General features: G+C 42.6%; 1 pseudogene; it reads right to left on the reverse strand.

Moving 5' to 3' along the window:
* Positions 1-1404: 1404 nt before the first annotated feature.
* On the reverse strand, positions 1405-6091 carry LOC117249631 (nicotinamide riboside kinase 2 pseudogene; annotated as a pseudogene).
* Positions 6092-16368: the final 10277 nt, after the last annotated feature.

Raw genomic sequence — 16368 nt, forward strand, 5'->3', positions numbered from 1 at the left:
GCAGAAGAAAGGTTGGTAAAAAGTAAGGAGGAAAGGGAAAAGTATGTTTTTTTCAAAGATGCAAGCTCCAATTTTAGCCAGAGGGGGGCAGAACTGAATGATTGGTGGTCTGGAGAACCCCACTGCCAGTATGTCATTGCCCTAGCATTTGCTGCCCAATAGTAATCCCTAAATACTGGAAGACCAAGACCACCATCCTGAGTCGGCCTGTATAAATGTTTTTTGGAGAGTCTATGTTTTTTGTAACCCCAAACAAAATCTAGAACAATTGTCTCAAGCTTCTTAAAAAAATCAGATGTGATCCAAATTGGCAAGTTTTGAAAAAGGTACAAAAATTTTGGTAATGATACCATTTTTATAGCATTAACTCTGCCGATCATAGATAGCGGTAGAGTCCTCCAGTATTCTATGCTACGTTTTAATTTATCTATGCCCTCTAGTAAATTTAATTTTAACAACTGTTTTGGACTTTTGGAGATTTTAATGCCAAGGAAATCATTTTTTAAATCTCAAATTTTTATATATATATATATTCTATGACAAAATACTTTCTCTCAAAACTTTTTTTTAGTCTCAAATATTATTATTTTTTGCTATCAGTGTGAAAACTTTCTCTCTCAAATATTTTTTTTTTCTCATATCATTTATTTTCTCGCATGTAATAAAGACACAAATCTAACTCCATAAATCTCTACCATGTTCTCCATCTTAGTTAAGTGTGTTAACATGCTAATGTAATTAGCACAAAACACAAAGTATAGCTGAATCCATCTCTGTTTTTCAGGTATTTGGTCCTAAACCAAAGCTGGATATATTTTCATTTTGACCTGATGATGATGATGCTATTTGGAGAGTAAATGGATGACCGAAGTTACAATTCATTCTGAGAGGAACATGAATATCTGTACCAACTTCTATGGTAAAACATCCAATGGTTGTTGAGACATTTCAGTAGGAACTAACCTCACAGTGTCACTGCAGGAAAAGCCCCAAAACTCCATCCTGTGAGGACCCTGGATCTCTGTGAAGGGCCAAAGGAGTGATATTAAGAAATAAAAGTGGCAGATACTTCCTCATTGTGTTATAGTGTAAGATAGACTATTCTTAAATGTCCAAACCCTAAAAATGCTAGCAACAATTAGTTTGGTTTATTCAGTCTTGGATGAAAAAGAAGAGCTACCCTAAGACAGTTTAATTGATTACACTTTCCATTCCTTTTCATGTTAGGTACGTACCATGCCCAAGCACAATTGCCCCCCCCCCCTCCACTCCCCCACTGCTCAGATGTCACATTAGTGAAGCTGTTCCATACCCGACTTGCGTCATCATCTACGTGACATTTTTGTTATACTATAGTGTAGGAAAGGGCGCCGCAGACGGACACTGCTGCTCTGGGGACCATCATCAACAGGGACCAGAGGAGCATGAGGTGAAGCTCTGCTCCTGGCTGGGGGAGGAGCTACTGCTCATGGGCGTGGAGCTCTCTGCCACCTCCCTGGGCTCTGACTGCAGGTCGAAAGCTGCAGCGAAGCCGGATTTGAGTCTGTTGGCGGCAGGGTGCACTGCTGTCTTAGATAGTGGCATGACTTTTAATTTAAGACTGTTTCATAACCAGTTAAAAACTTGAAGTCATCTAAAGCAGCAGTCCACTTTGGTGTTTGGTACATTTGGTGTTCACACCTGATACGTACCATATTGCAGTACACTAGACAGTACTCTAGATCAACTTTTCAAGTGGACTTAGGCACGATTGGGTGTATTGTGCCCGCAGCGTTCACACTTCAGTGATCACAATGGAAAAGGACTTCAAGGTCAAGTGAACTCAGATTCGGGCCTGGTCCCTGATGTTAAAACGCCCTTATTCTACTCATTTTTTATCAATTTTTCAATCATTGTTCAGGGCTTGTAGCTTTCTTGCAAACCCTGGTGCAGTAACCCGAACCATCCCCTGCATCTCTACCAGCCAGGTGTGTGTGAGCGTGGCCTAATGCTGCTGTACAGTATGTGTGCACTCATGAGGCCACTCACACACCCAGTGGTTTAGAAAATGACTCATTCTGACCTTAGTCTTGACTAACAGTGTGTAGGAGCTGCATGCCCTATAAACTGCACAATAGACCCAGCGGCTGGCAGGTAAACACAGACGCACCAGGAAAGGTCATCCTATACAGCTCCTAACAAGATTAAAAATGATTCATGAGACCTCAGTGATGCTTTTCACCCTTCTACAGAGATTTCTTCCTTACTTTCCCAGTGGAGGGGGAGGAAGAAATATATATTTTTAAACTTTTCGAACAGCAAACTATTACGAAGGTGAAGCAGTGGCACAATTTCCTGGCAAGTCGATCTTGAGAAAGACCTTATAGTAGAGTGTATTCACCGTGTGTAGCAGTTTTAAACTAGATGGAGGCAGCTACCACTGCCTTCTTTCCTCTACTGAAATCGATTCAAATCCACCCTGAGAGTTCAGATGAGGCAAATTTGTGCCCGTTGGACCATCCGTGCACATGAGCCTGTGAAAATATTGTCCTCCTTCCTATCTGCATGTGTCTATTTGTGTGTGCATGTGTGCATACACAGCATTTGCATCTGTATATATGAGCCCCGAGACTGCGGGCCATTTTATTATCTAAATGGGCCCAGGCAGCGCTGGGCTGGAACCAATCACACCAACCTGCTATGATAGGAATCCTGGGGGACAGCATCAACTAAATTCCTTCACTTTTCCATCTCAAATGTGGCTCTTCTTTACTTTATTTGCACATGAATCAGCCAAATATGACCATTCAAGATAACGGCAGTCATGAAATTGTCAAACAGAAGAACACCACCTGCATATGCATTGTAGTGGAATACAAAGTAATCATAAATACATTTTTACCTTGCATCTGCTCCCACACAGTCAATGCCTGTATGTTTTTTTATTGCTTTATATTTCCAGAAATGATAAGCAAGCACAACCTCTTTATGACCGCTGTCACCACTGGAAATACAAATCATAATAATAACTCAGAACAATTCAAGTACAATTGTGTGTTTGATGGTCAAACAATGCCATTTAATAGTGAAGTTTCAGTCATCACACAGCCTGTAATAATAATAGGGTATGAGCTGCTCGTTTCTTTTGTTGTTCTAAATTAGACATGAAAGTTCACTGAAATATAACAATGATTTGTTTAGGTGCTAATGCCGACTTTTGTCATTTAGACCTCCTTTATACCTTGCATTCAAATGCCTATTGTATCTCTATTGTATTTAGATATGGCTTAACCTGGTTAGATATACACCTTGTATTAACACGTGTCTCCAGTGTCCACACTGACATAACAATGACATCAGCTTGCTCTGTCCAACAATCGAACTGTTGTAGCCATTCTCCACCATTTGCTTCGCCATTGCTTCAGAAATGGCTTGGTTGCATATGAATTGCCAAATTTTGCCTTTATTTATTGGGTTTTACATGAACAAACAAATGTATCATCAGAGCACTTAGAAAAAGTTAAAAGGTGATATTCCCTACAAAGACATTAAAAAAAGTGACAACTGAAATATTGATAAACCCCAAAACAGCTCACAAAGTCTAAGAAAATTAAAACAAAACAACCATAAAAATAAAAAAGGGACAAAAAACAACAGTCAGCTAACAATAAACTTCGTCTGTAAAAGACATTAGTGGACAGTAGAGTAGCACGCCACCCATTCATTAACAAACATAGTAATGAAACCGCTCTGAACCATAAAAGCTGCTTCAATCAGGAATAAGTGGAAAATAAATAAATCTCTTAACGAACTGGAAGAATGGGCCCCATATTTTGATAATGAAACAACATAATGAAAGTCTGTTTTTTTTCCAGTCTAAGAAAATAAAGAATGTCTCTTATCCAGTGGATACGAGACAGAGGTACTATGTTTTCCAACTGGTCAGTATTGGTTTTCTAGCCAGTAGTGCGGTCTTGTCTTAACTCTATCCATGAGTGTCTTGAATATCTGTAAGCTTTCTTGCTGCTTTCTTGCTAGTAGCCTAGCTCGCTAACTGGTTAATGGCTGCTTCCTCGCTGGTTTGGAAAAGTCAAGCACGATTATGTATTTCTGCGCAAGTAGTTGTATGTTGTATGTGTTCAATATGGTCCCAATGCATCCTCCGGTGGTAGTTTGGCTGAGAGGATCCTAGTCTGTCCTTGATTTACACCTGTACTGTCAAGTGTTAAAGCACTATCAGATTGCAGTCCTACTACCCACAACAGATTTTAATGCAAGGTGTAAAGGCAACCTGGTGTCACTCAGAAATCGCCAAAATCCGGTGCTTGGGCGGCGACTTGTGGCTTCAGTCACCAGCGAAGAAAGCGGTCCTTTAATGTTGGCATGATACATGGCTGAACGCCATTTTAGTTTAACGGTGCCTAGCGGTGTTAAGGTGGTTTAAATCCGAGTGGGGTGGGTGGGCGGCGTGGTGGATGGGTCCAACAAAAACCAACGTTCACACGGGAGAGCGGTGTGCGTGTCCTGTAAGATTATAAAACCAAACCCTGTTCTTTTTTTCCTAAACCCAACCATGTGTGTTTATTGTCAAAGGAGAAAAAACGTCATTTTGTGATGTTGTACTGATGTAGTACATTTATTTTGAAATAGACTGTATGTAAACGGTAAATTTCCTGTGAAAATGGCAGTGCATTTTGAAAGAAGACAATGCCTGTAACCGGCAGAAGTTGACAAGGTGTCCCAGAACGTCAACAACCAATGCACCTGTGTTACCCTGCACATCGTATGTGGACGTGGAAAGTCCATGACCACACGTCGACATGTAACAAGGTTGGTGTGAGAATATGTCGGTAAAGGGGGTATTATACAAATAATGACAAACATCACTAACAGTCTACAGCCATGTTTGCAGCTCTGTGAGGCAGTAGTTTGGCATAGGCAGCTAAATGCTAATTTCAGTTTGCTAACATGCTCACAATGACAATGCTAACATACTACAGAGGTGTAGTGCTTACCATACCCACTATGTTGGCTGCTGAGGCTGATATAAGGGTTATTAGTTTGTGGACAAATGGAAATATTTAACTTGATGATTGCACAGGATGGCCACTGCTCCATGAATTTAGCATTACACTCCAGTAACATTGTGGGAGTCACAATATACCTTTTTTACAACTTGACTGCCAACAGTTCTGACAAGTTGGAGATTCAGGTGTGTCATTGTAGTAGCAACTAATGCTGCTAGCCTTAAGCAAAAATTGGCAGCAGGCTACTGAGGTCTAGTAAGCTCTCTTCTTTTTAACTCCACACTCCCAGATACTTTTCATTTTTAACTTGTCATCTCCAGCCCCAACTGATCTTCACTCAAGTGATTTATCAGATTTCACATAGCTCCCTTTGGAGTCACAAAAGTCTCTATAAAAGTTTTTCAGATATGCAGTAGAACTCCCCAAGCCCGACTTTGCAGACTTTGATGTGAAAAATTGGTGGAGTTCCTCTGTAAAGGATAACAAAATCTACCCAGTTGTTGAGACATTTCACTTAAAACTACAATTGTCAGCCTCATGGTGGAGCTAGTCAAAAGATGTTCTTGATGTTACAAATAGGTGTTCTTTGTGTTTCAAATACATTGGCCTGACAAGGCTGTCGAAGAGGCTGGGGGGCCTGGTACCATGTAATTCCAAGAGCACCTCCTCTTTTTGCATTCTTGATATGGGAGGGAAATAAAGTAACATTGGTTCAGTGCATTAATCAAAGGTCTGTAGGTGTGAAGCAGAAAGCCCTCCACAATAAAGGTGTGAGTGTCCTCCTCGTTATGGTCAGACTTTGGGACGATCTCAGTATCCACAGTGTTACTGACATCACGAGACTTCTCAAACTTCGTCGGGTTGTCCAACCATGCATAAATCGTACTCATCATGGCGTCCATGTCCAGAGCAGTGATGACATCGTACTGCTTAAAGCCATCTTCACCAAATTCAATCTGATCTTGGGGCTTGAAGAAGTCATCCTGATGTACCACACAACAGTTGGGAAGCTTCTTGATCAGTCAGTTGGTGAGGGTGGTTTTCCCTCCACTGGTTATGCCGCCGATGCCGATGATATGCCTCATGATTTTGGATGGTCAAAGCCTGTAGAAAATAAGTCACTGAGAGGTTAAAACATCAATTAATCGGTTCAGGATCACAGTGATCAGACAGGAAGAAAACTTAAACAGACAGTTTTAATCCAGTCAATCATGCCGTTGACATAAGATAAGATAAAATAAGATTGGATTTGTACTATAAACTTTAAAAGCACAGTGCAAATGCAGAGCATGTGAGCGGAGCGGAGCGGGGCGGGAGCAGAGCTGAGCAGGGAGCAGGAGGATTTTGTGTTGAGCTAGGAGCGGCTATTTTTTTTTAAAAGGTGGAGCGGAGCCTTATCTCTCGCTCCAATTTCGCTCTGGTCGCTCATGCCCCACGCAGAATGCGTCTTTGCACCTGTGCACACCCACACTATTTTCTTTCAAAACTATGGAGTTTATTGTGTACTTCAGAAAAGAAACTGAGAAGAGAAGCAGCGGTACCTTGGAGAACGGTCCCTAACTGCGGGGAGAGGTGAGAGGGCTTCGGAGGTCGGCCGCTTAACCCTGTCCGTCTCCTCCACACTTTGACTTATTTCCACACTACCAGCAGTACCGTGGAGAACGGTCCCTAACTGTGGGGAGAGGCGAGAGTGCTTCTCCAGAGAATCTACCAAGCTCATGTTTTATTTGTGAATAGAAGATTACAGGTTAGGGTAGTACGATGCAGTTTTTTTGAGCGGAGTGGTGAGCGAGTGGAGCGGGATAAGATTTATGATGGAGTGGACCGGAGCGGAGCGAAGAATGCACAGAACCAAGCGGAGCGGACGAGCGGTGCAAAGTGACAGGTCTGCGAGTGAGGAGTGGAAATTTTCACCCGGTCTGCTCCGCTCACATGCTCATAAGGTTAGAAACAAATGAATAATTTACTGTATCCTCCATCCAGCCTTTCTCGTGCACTCGTACGGAGACACCTGCCGGCATGCGCTCTTTGAGGGCCGTCTTCCTTTTGAAGATGACAAGGGGCTGGAGTTTGGTACCGTCAGCACAACGTGACAGTACAACGGTGAAATGGGATTTCTCATGTCCCGACGTCTTGATCTGCACTGTTTTTTCCCCTCGGGTATTGACGTTGCGGTCGGGCGATATGTCAAAACACATGGGAACCTCATTCATGTTTCCAATTTGTCCAAGTTCATAAGAATTCTGCTGGCGCATTTTAATTATGAATCGCTGGAATGTCATCATTTTCTCCTCATAGTCTTTCGGCATCTTTTGTGAAATTCGAGTTCTTTTGCGAAGTGACAGTGCCTTTCTCTTCATGAACCTGTCGCACCAGCTAACGCTGCCACTGAAATTGGCCTTGCCTAACTCTTTCGCCACCTCAGTTGCTTTCATCCGAATCATGTTTTTTGACACAGGAACTAGTTTAAGTCTTTGCTCAGCGATCCACTCATGAACGGCATCTTCCACCCGTGGCCACAGACATTTTCTCCCCCTATTAGCTTTCTTCGTTTTCGCCATGACCTCAAGTTTAGCCTTGTTTCTCCGCCAGTCACAAACCAGTTTCTCGTCAACATTAACCTGTCTTCCCACGTGGCGATTTCCATTGTGTTCAGCAAAGTCCACAACGTGAAGTTTCTGCGCTGCAGTGTAGCTCTTTCTTGTTTTCACAGACATGTTTGGACGTCTGTACTTGTGTCGGTCGGAGCAGTCGGAGCATGTCTCTGTGACAATATGGCGGCTTGTTCACTGGCTGGCTATGATGTCCGTCACAAATCTTTAGCTACGTAGCGCCATCTTGTGGGTCAAATTACCTATGTCAGCATTTACCTTGGTCTATAGGTCGCACCAGTCTATAACCCGCACCCAACTTTTTAGATGAAAAAAAAGGGAAAAAAAAGTGCGACTTATACACCGAGTTTTATGGTAGTTTCCTCTTTGGGGTGGCTGGGCTCAGTCGGGTGAGGAGCTCAGACATCCAGATGGAGCTCGGAGTAGAGCTGCTGCTCCTTTGCCTGGAAAGGGGTCAGTTGAGGTGGTTCGGGCATCTGATCAGGATGCCTCCTGGGCGCCTCCTGTTAGGTGTTCCAGGCATGTCCCAGTGGTAGGAGGCCCCAGGGCAGACCCAGAACACGCTGGAGGGGTTACATATCTCATCTGGTGTTGGAACACCTTGGGGTCCCCCAGGAGGAGCTAGAAAGGATTGCTGGGGAGAGGGAGGTCTGGGGTGCTTTGCTTGGTCTACTGCTCTTGCGACCCGACCCCAGATAAGTGGATGAAAATGGATGGATGCTGATTGGTGATGGTGATGATTGTCAGCCTCATGGTGGCACTAACAAAAAAGTAAGGGGATTGCCATTGTCATCTGGGAAGCATGAATGAAAATTTCATGTCAGTCTTCCCAATAGTTGTTGAGATATTTCAACCAACAGACCAACCAACAGGCTGAAAACCATTCCATACTCATCATTCCTTCTTCAAAGCCCCAAATAAGTAATTACCTCACACAAAATCTGTCCACAGCCTTTGTTTATTGCATTCATAATTAAAAAAAAAAGCACAATCATGAAATGCAGCAGTCTTATTACTCATTCCAATTTTAAAGTGGTTGGAAGGCATTAGAAGTATGAAAGCTGATTTCTAATCTCAATAAACACCTGCAAAGCTGCTACTTAGCTTCAAGGGAGTTCCACAATTATTCCATATTAGTAATGTTGTCGTGACCACGGCTTTGTCTCAGGATATGATAGGCTGGATCGGTGGAGGAAGTGATTCATGAATCGTGGTTTGTTTGCTTTACTCCCTCGCATCGATTAAGGATGGAAACTGCGCTGAGCAGTTGTGCTACTAAATGTTTCATACGCCATGAATTAAGAATGTGAGGATCCCGAAGGGAAGACAAAAGAGGGCAGGCGGATAGTGAGAGGAAAACGGTATCGAACACTAGGGGGGGATTACTGAGAGGTGTGTGTGTGTGTGTGTGTGTGTGTGTGTGTGTGTGTGTGTGTGTGTGCGTGTGTGTGTATGTGTGTATGTGCTTGTGCATGCACTTCGCAGGTTATTTTTCCTGGAAAGCCATAGGGCACAAATGCAGTAGCTTCCAGTCTGTAGGGAGGACATGAGAGTCACGCACAAATCCTTGCACACATACAAACTGAGTCTCTCTCTCACACACACACACACACACACACACACACAGGCACACTTAGTGGAAGTCCACTCATGCATATCAGTAAAGGTGATGATCTCAAAGTGTAATCCATCCTGAAGAGCAGCTCTGCTGGTGCCTTCGAACCCATTTCAAAGCATTTGATTCTCTCAGATTTATGCTAAGATCAAATTCCATTCAAACATGTTTTTGAAGCTCCTTAATTCAAATCAATAACAAAAGAAAAAAAGCTTGCAAAATCTCCTAAGGCTATTTCAGTGTGGGAGAGATGGAACGGAAAAGAGAGCGATGGGAATACTGCAAACAAGGAAAACAAGTGACTGGATCAAACTTAATTCACAAATTCATGCTCTGGCACATTTATCTAAGGACATGTCTGTGATCATCAGAGATATTTCCTTCTTATCTAATTCAATAAAACTAAAGTAAAGTGGTAGAAGACTCTACCCTATGACATGTTCAGCACATGTTAGCAATCACAGCATGGAATTTCCTGTAGTCAGTGTTGGGAGGGTTATTTTTGCAATACAGGTCACTGAATGCATGCCCTAAAATGTAATCTGCAACATATTGCATTATATTCCTCAAACTATGTCACGTTTTCTGAACACTTTGGTTTACTTGTCAGGGTCTTAGATCAGTGATTCCCAACTGGTCCAGCCACAGGGTCCAGATTCAGGGTCCACACAGTTCAATGCATTTAGCGTCATACTTGCGTTTAGTCATGTAATTGAGCTAATTTGTTGTCTCTGTCATGTAGCTGTCTGTTAGTCACTCACTCTACAGCAGGGAACGCCCCTTCAAAATAAAAGCTCTGTGCCAGAAATTCACTGTACTTCAAAATAAAGTGTATTATTTTTACAAACTTGACACCTTTGCGAGTAAGATACGGTCCATTCAGAATGGACCCGAGACCCACCTTTCAACCAGGACCCACCAGTTGGGAACCACTGTCTTAGACCTGCTTTACACTTTGTACTAAAATGTGTTTTGGGTAATCAAATAGTGCTTGATCACAAAATAATGCATGTGTAATGTACAAGATGCATTTTATTGCAAGGTGTAACAGGGTTTTTAATTCTCCATGCCAAAAACTCACAACAGTGTCCTGGCTGTGCAGCTCCTCTGACATTTTTGTGTGGCAGGTGCACTGCACACACTCTTTTAATCTAATTATGGTGGATCTGTGAACACTGCAGTCTGCTGATTGGTCAATAGCGGATGGCCACTCTGCTCAGGGCTGAGTTGTAGCTGGTTTTGTAACCACTGTTCACACTAGTCTTGGCAAGTCTTGCATACATTAGTAAACTATAACTATAAAATGAAAGGATGTATTGTTGGTGTGCAACCCCATTCTGTGGACAATAAACAAAGTGCAGACGTTCCATCTATTAGAAAATACAGAGGGTGCTGGTTGGAGCATAGAGTGACAGCAACCCCGCCCATATTTAAGGGTACTATTTGCAGTGGAAACGCTAAGTGGACCTAGGGTCTAAGTCTCAAGGGTTACTTTTTGTTCTGAAGGTACCATATCCAAAGTGTTTGGTGGAAACAGGGCTATATGTTTGTACTTTTTAAACACACATTTTATATTGTAATATTTACTGGAAATGACATACAATATAGCCAATAACAAGTTGGTTGTTGGTGGTAGGTTGCCGATCCCCCTCCAGCCAGCTGCCACCGTATTTAGTTTTTTGTTGTTAAAGAAGTATTTCAGTGCTGGAAAGATGGTCTTTTAATGAAACTAGTTTGTCTATGCAGTAGAAAGAGGCAAATACTTTTAAAATTGGTGCTACGCAACCAGAGAAAACAGAGAAAAATGGCTGTGGCATTCGCTTTTGTTCAAGTGGTAGAAAACCTACAACTACCAGAATGCACTGTGCCTCACCAGATCAATAAACACTTCTGCTGGTGGGCAACATAATGCATATTCATCCTTTTAACTCAATGGCAGTTGACTGGTAACAAACAATCTTATTACAGTAAACAGTAAGCTAAAACATGTCTGAAAATATTTGAGGTGAGAAATAGGCAACTCAGTAACAGAATCTTGGATTATAATTGATCAACACTGCTTAGTTTTACTGTTTTATCCTATTTTTTTCCAGCCTTCAGTTTCTTTCTTTCTTTCTCCTTAAAGATTTTTTTTGGCTTTTGCCTTTATTTGACAGGACGAATTTTAGCATAAAGGGGGGGAAGAGAGGGGATGACACACAGCCAAGGGTCACAGGCTGGAACCGAAATCATGGCCATTGCGGCAAGGACAATCCCATTGAACAAGGGACGCTTGCTCCAACCACCAAACTACTGGGCGCCCAGCCTTTGTTTTCACTGTGCAGGAAATAGTATGCCACCCACTTCCTGTTCACAGACTCTCACTATTACAGCTAAAAGGGCACTACATTATGTTTTTGAAATCATTTTAGGCAAGAAATCGGCTAAACAGTAACAGGATCTTGGTTTATCTGTGATCAGCACTGCCTAGTTTTACTGTTTGATTGAATTTCGGTCTGAGTTTGAGAGATAGAGAGTGACAGATCCATCTCTTCAGATGCTTTTATACTATTTGTGTCTGCTGTAGTGGCATGGGTGGCAGGCAGTGTAGTTCAGTCACTCTGCTGGACGACCTGTTTTATGTCATCTGGGAGAGTTCCCGCTTGGGGAGAGAGGGAATATCTGGGCACTGGTTAGATGGAGGGATGCTTACCACAGTTCAATTACACATACTACCCAAACTTTTTTTGATACAAAGCTGGTGAAATGTGCAAATAAGGTAATATGCAAATAATTGCTCATCCCAACTTCGTGAATCAGCCGTTCTTCGTCTATTGCAGTGCTTTCAAAGTGAGTAACAGGAACAAATAGACACAGAGCATCAAACAGAAGTTCAGCTCAAAATGGCAGCACTGCGCCACTCACAGACACAACACTCTAATAGAAAACCATGCAATCAAACTGATGCTGGCTTGCATCACATTCAGTTAGGACACAGTATTAGAGCAAAGAAAACACAAACAAATAAAGAAATCCATTCATCTACTTTATTGACAGTAACTACTGTATCAGAGAATAAAGTTACTCATATTTTGTATTTTAAATATGTTATTTTTATTTCATTACCCACCACCTCTACCTCTGGTGAGCCTCTGCCTAGAAAATTTAAAGTCTTTTTTTTTTACCAGTTGCACTAAATAACAGCCTTTATTTTGTAATGGTAATTCAGGAATACACCATTTGAACCCTATAATCTGAGCCAAAGCAGTAAAAAACCTGATTTAAAGCCAGTAGGTCTTTTCAGGTTTTCATGTCAGGTTCAGGCATCAGCCTCACACCTTCCTTGTTTATAGACGATTGAACCACCACTGGGCCAAGGAGAGAAAATATACTTGATCTAAATGAGTGCTGAGAGAGAGGGAGGATTGGGCTTTCCAGGAAAGTGGGCTTTCTTTGAATTCAGTCAGGGAAATGAGTGTTGGCTGTAATGGGTTCATTAAGGAGTTTGCCAGCATCCTGCACACTGGCATGGCTGCTCAAATTGTCTTTCTTTAAGTGAATTCCAGAGAGTTGCTTTCCTCCGGGAGGAGAGGTGAGCACACTTAGTAAGTTTGAGAGGACAACCAGGTGGCGCGAACAGGTCTGTGGAATTGTGGAAACAAACAGAATCTGTTGCATGATTGAATTAAAGTTTGGTAGTAGATGAGAAAGATGTCTGGCACAGTGATGCGACTCTGAGAATACAGATGGGTGAAAATCTGACGGGAAAACCAGTATGAACAGCTTTAAGGCCCAGCCACACCAACACTCACTTTACTGGATTTGCTCAGGGAGAGAGGGAGAAAATCAATTTTTTGGCATCAAGTTTACTTTGGTGAACTTTGACGCACAAATTCCTCCTTAAGCAAATATCAAGTAATCTTAGCGGTGCCGACCTTTTGCAGGAGAGCCAGAGAGTCCAAAACAGAAGGAGCTGTGATAGCTTATTAGCTGTGTTGCTCCATCCACATTCATTTAACCTCCTCTGTCAGAATATAAACTGCTCCATCAGAGAGGGATGGTTAGCAGACAGTTACAAGACAGGAGATGATGGTACGGATGTCTTTTGAATAATCAGTGTGAAGTTATTGCTTCTTTCCCTTATTAACAATAACTGGAATGATGTACAACACAGAGAACTAAATGCCAGTGTTTAGCAGAGTACAGAGAAAATCAAAAAGAACCTCAGGGAGCTACAGTGATATGTCGTCTGTAATTTCTCTCCAGCATGACGTGAGCATTTCCTGATCAACAGGATGGCATCATTATGTGTGTGTCTTCTGGAACTGTTACAAAAATAAAGTATTCTCAAAGCCACTTTATTAGGTACACGTTGCTAGTGACAGGTTGGACTCTCTTTTGCATTCTGAGCTTCCTTGATTCTTGGTGTCATAGATTCAACAAGGTGCTGGAAACATTCCTCAGAGATGTTGGTCCATATTGACATGATAGCATCACAGACTTGCTGCAGATTTGTCGGCTGCACATCCAGGATGTGAATCTCCTGTTCCACCACATCCCAAAGGTGCTCTATTGGATTGAGATCTGGAGATTGTGGAGGCCATTGAAGTACAGTGAACTCATTGTCATGTTCAAGAAACCAGTTTGAGATGATTTGAGGTTTGTGTCATGGTGCGTTATCCTGCTGGAAGTAGCCAATCAGAAGATGGGTACACTGTGGTCATAAAGGGATGGACATGGTCAGCCACAGTACTCAGGTAGGCTGTGGTGTTTAAACCATGCTCAGTTGGTACTAAGGGGCCCAAAGTGTGCCAAGAAAATATCCCTCACACCATTACACCACCACCACCAGCCTGAACTGTTGATATAAGGCAGGATGGATCCATGAGTTCATGTTCTGACCCTACCATCTGAATGTCGTAGCAGAAATCCAGGCTCATCAGATCACGCAACGTTTTTCCAATCTGCTATTGTCCAATTGTGGGTAGCCCATGCCAACTGTAGCCTCAGTTTCCTGTTCTCAGCTGACAGGAGTGGCACCTGGTGTGGTCTTCTGCTGCTGTAGCCCATCTGCTTCAAGGTTGGATGTGTTGTTCTTTCAGATATGGTCTTTTGTTATTTGAGTTACCGTTGCCTTTCTATCATCTTGAACCAGTCTGGCCATTCCCCTCTGATCTCTAGCATCAACAAGGCATTTTAGCCCAGAGAACTGCTGCTCACTGGATATTTTCTCTTGTTTGGACCATCCTCTGTAAACCCTAAAGACGGTTGTGTGTGAAAATCCCAGTAGATCAGCAGTTTCTGAAATACTCAGACCAGCCCATTTGGCACCAACAACCACGGTACATTCAATGTCACCAAAATCGCCTTTCTCCCCCATTCTGATGCTCAGTTTGAACTTCAGCAGGTCGTCTTGACCATGTCTACATGCCTAAATGCATTGAGTTGCTGATTAGCTGTTTGCGTCAATGAGCAGTTGATCAGGTGTACCTAATACAGTGACTGGTGAGTGTACAAAAGTCACTTACAGGTGGGAGTGTTTATGCAATTACATATGTATTTACTACAACCCAGGGGCAGAGCAGGAGCCCCAAATCTATGCTAATCCCCGAGGTATCCTAATAAAACAGTAAATGTTCTTCTGTTGGCCTGATATTCAATTTATAATATTAAAAGCCACATTTACTTGGCACTGATTGTTGGGAATCATTGGATTTTCTGACTAAAAAGATAGTGAAATGAGTCATATGGTTGGGTGGTGACGCTCAAAACAATTTATAGCTGCAACAATAGCGAAGGCATTGCCTATGACATAAGAACAAGTTTAATTAACTCAGTTGTAATTGGCCAGTGAGCCCAGTCCTGAAAAACCCTGAATGACCAACACAAAAAAAGAGACAGACTTTTAATGCACTGATCAGAAGTAATGCTCCTAATTTTGTTTTTCATTCCAATGAATCACGGTTTCATTGAAGTTTATCGTTCGACTGCCCGCAGCGAAGTTAAAACCGCCTTCTCCTGTGAGATTTGTGTTTGGTCCTGTGGGACCTGTGAGATCCCAATCTAAATTCAGTATTCTAGTCCAATGTTTGTTGACTTAATTCATAATTTCCACAGCTGCTGGAGGTCTTTGTCTCTGAACATAAACATGTTTCATATCCAGGCCTTTGCTGAAAGAACTGATGCTGTCTCTTCTCTCGGGATGACATTCTCTTGTAGATAAACAAAACACACAGTGTTCTGATCGCCTAAACTTGGCCTTACTGTGTAGTTTGATTTGGTGCACACCACAAGGCATCGTCGCAAAGGGCAGGCAGAAGAACACAGTGACATTTTAGGGAGCCTCGCAGTCATTCATTCCTCCCGATCTCTTTCGTGCTTCTCTCTCAGACTCCCTCTGTAAACCAATACTGATCCCAAGCCAGCAGAGTGGCTGACTGAGTGCCTGTCTGGGAGCCATGCCGACTGTGCCCAGTGGTGGATTAATGTGGTTACTATTGAATACCAGGGTTAGGCATCGATCTGTCCGTCCGTGGCATGAATGAGCAAGCAGGTCGGATCAGTGGGCTGTTTTTGGTGTGTGTGGGCACGTAACTCTCTGCGAGCATGTGCATACACTTTAGCGTGTTCATGTGTGTGTTCGTTGAATTTGTCATGACCTTTAAACTGTGCTTGTCTGTCTAGTTTTGATGTGTGTAGTACATCGATTTCAATGCACTGCCCTGTCTAGTTTTCAGCTGAAATGCACTCGTTCTGCTGCGTCTCTGTTTCTTCATGTCTGTGTGTGTGTGTGTGTGTTTGCGCGCGCGCGTGTGTGTGTGCGCACAATTTCTAGCCCTCTTGTTAATTGTATCTGCGGGCCATGTCTTTGCTGATCACCTGCCTCCATTTGGACGATGGATGGGGGGCTGATTCCACGATAGGTTTCTTCATTGCCCGATACGGCTCTATTAAATCTAGTCTAATTTCATTTTCCTTGGTGATTTGGCCACATGTCTCCAGCAACACAGGTCTCAAATGAGCTCTGCATTGAATTGGATCAAGGCATATCAGCTTCTGAAGAGATCAGACTAACCTTTGGTTCCATGGCAGCTTGATTTGGTTGTAGTAGGAGGTATTTTTTTTGTATGTGTTGAACCAAAATACACAGATATGT

This window comes from Epinephelus lanceolatus, chromosome 23 (assembly GCF_041903045.1).
Source record: "Epinephelus lanceolatus isolate andai-2023 chromosome 23, ASM4190304v1, whole genome shotgun sequence".
NCBI lineage: Eukaryota > Metazoa > Chordata > Actinopteri > Perciformes > Serranidae > Epinephelus > Epinephelus lanceolatus.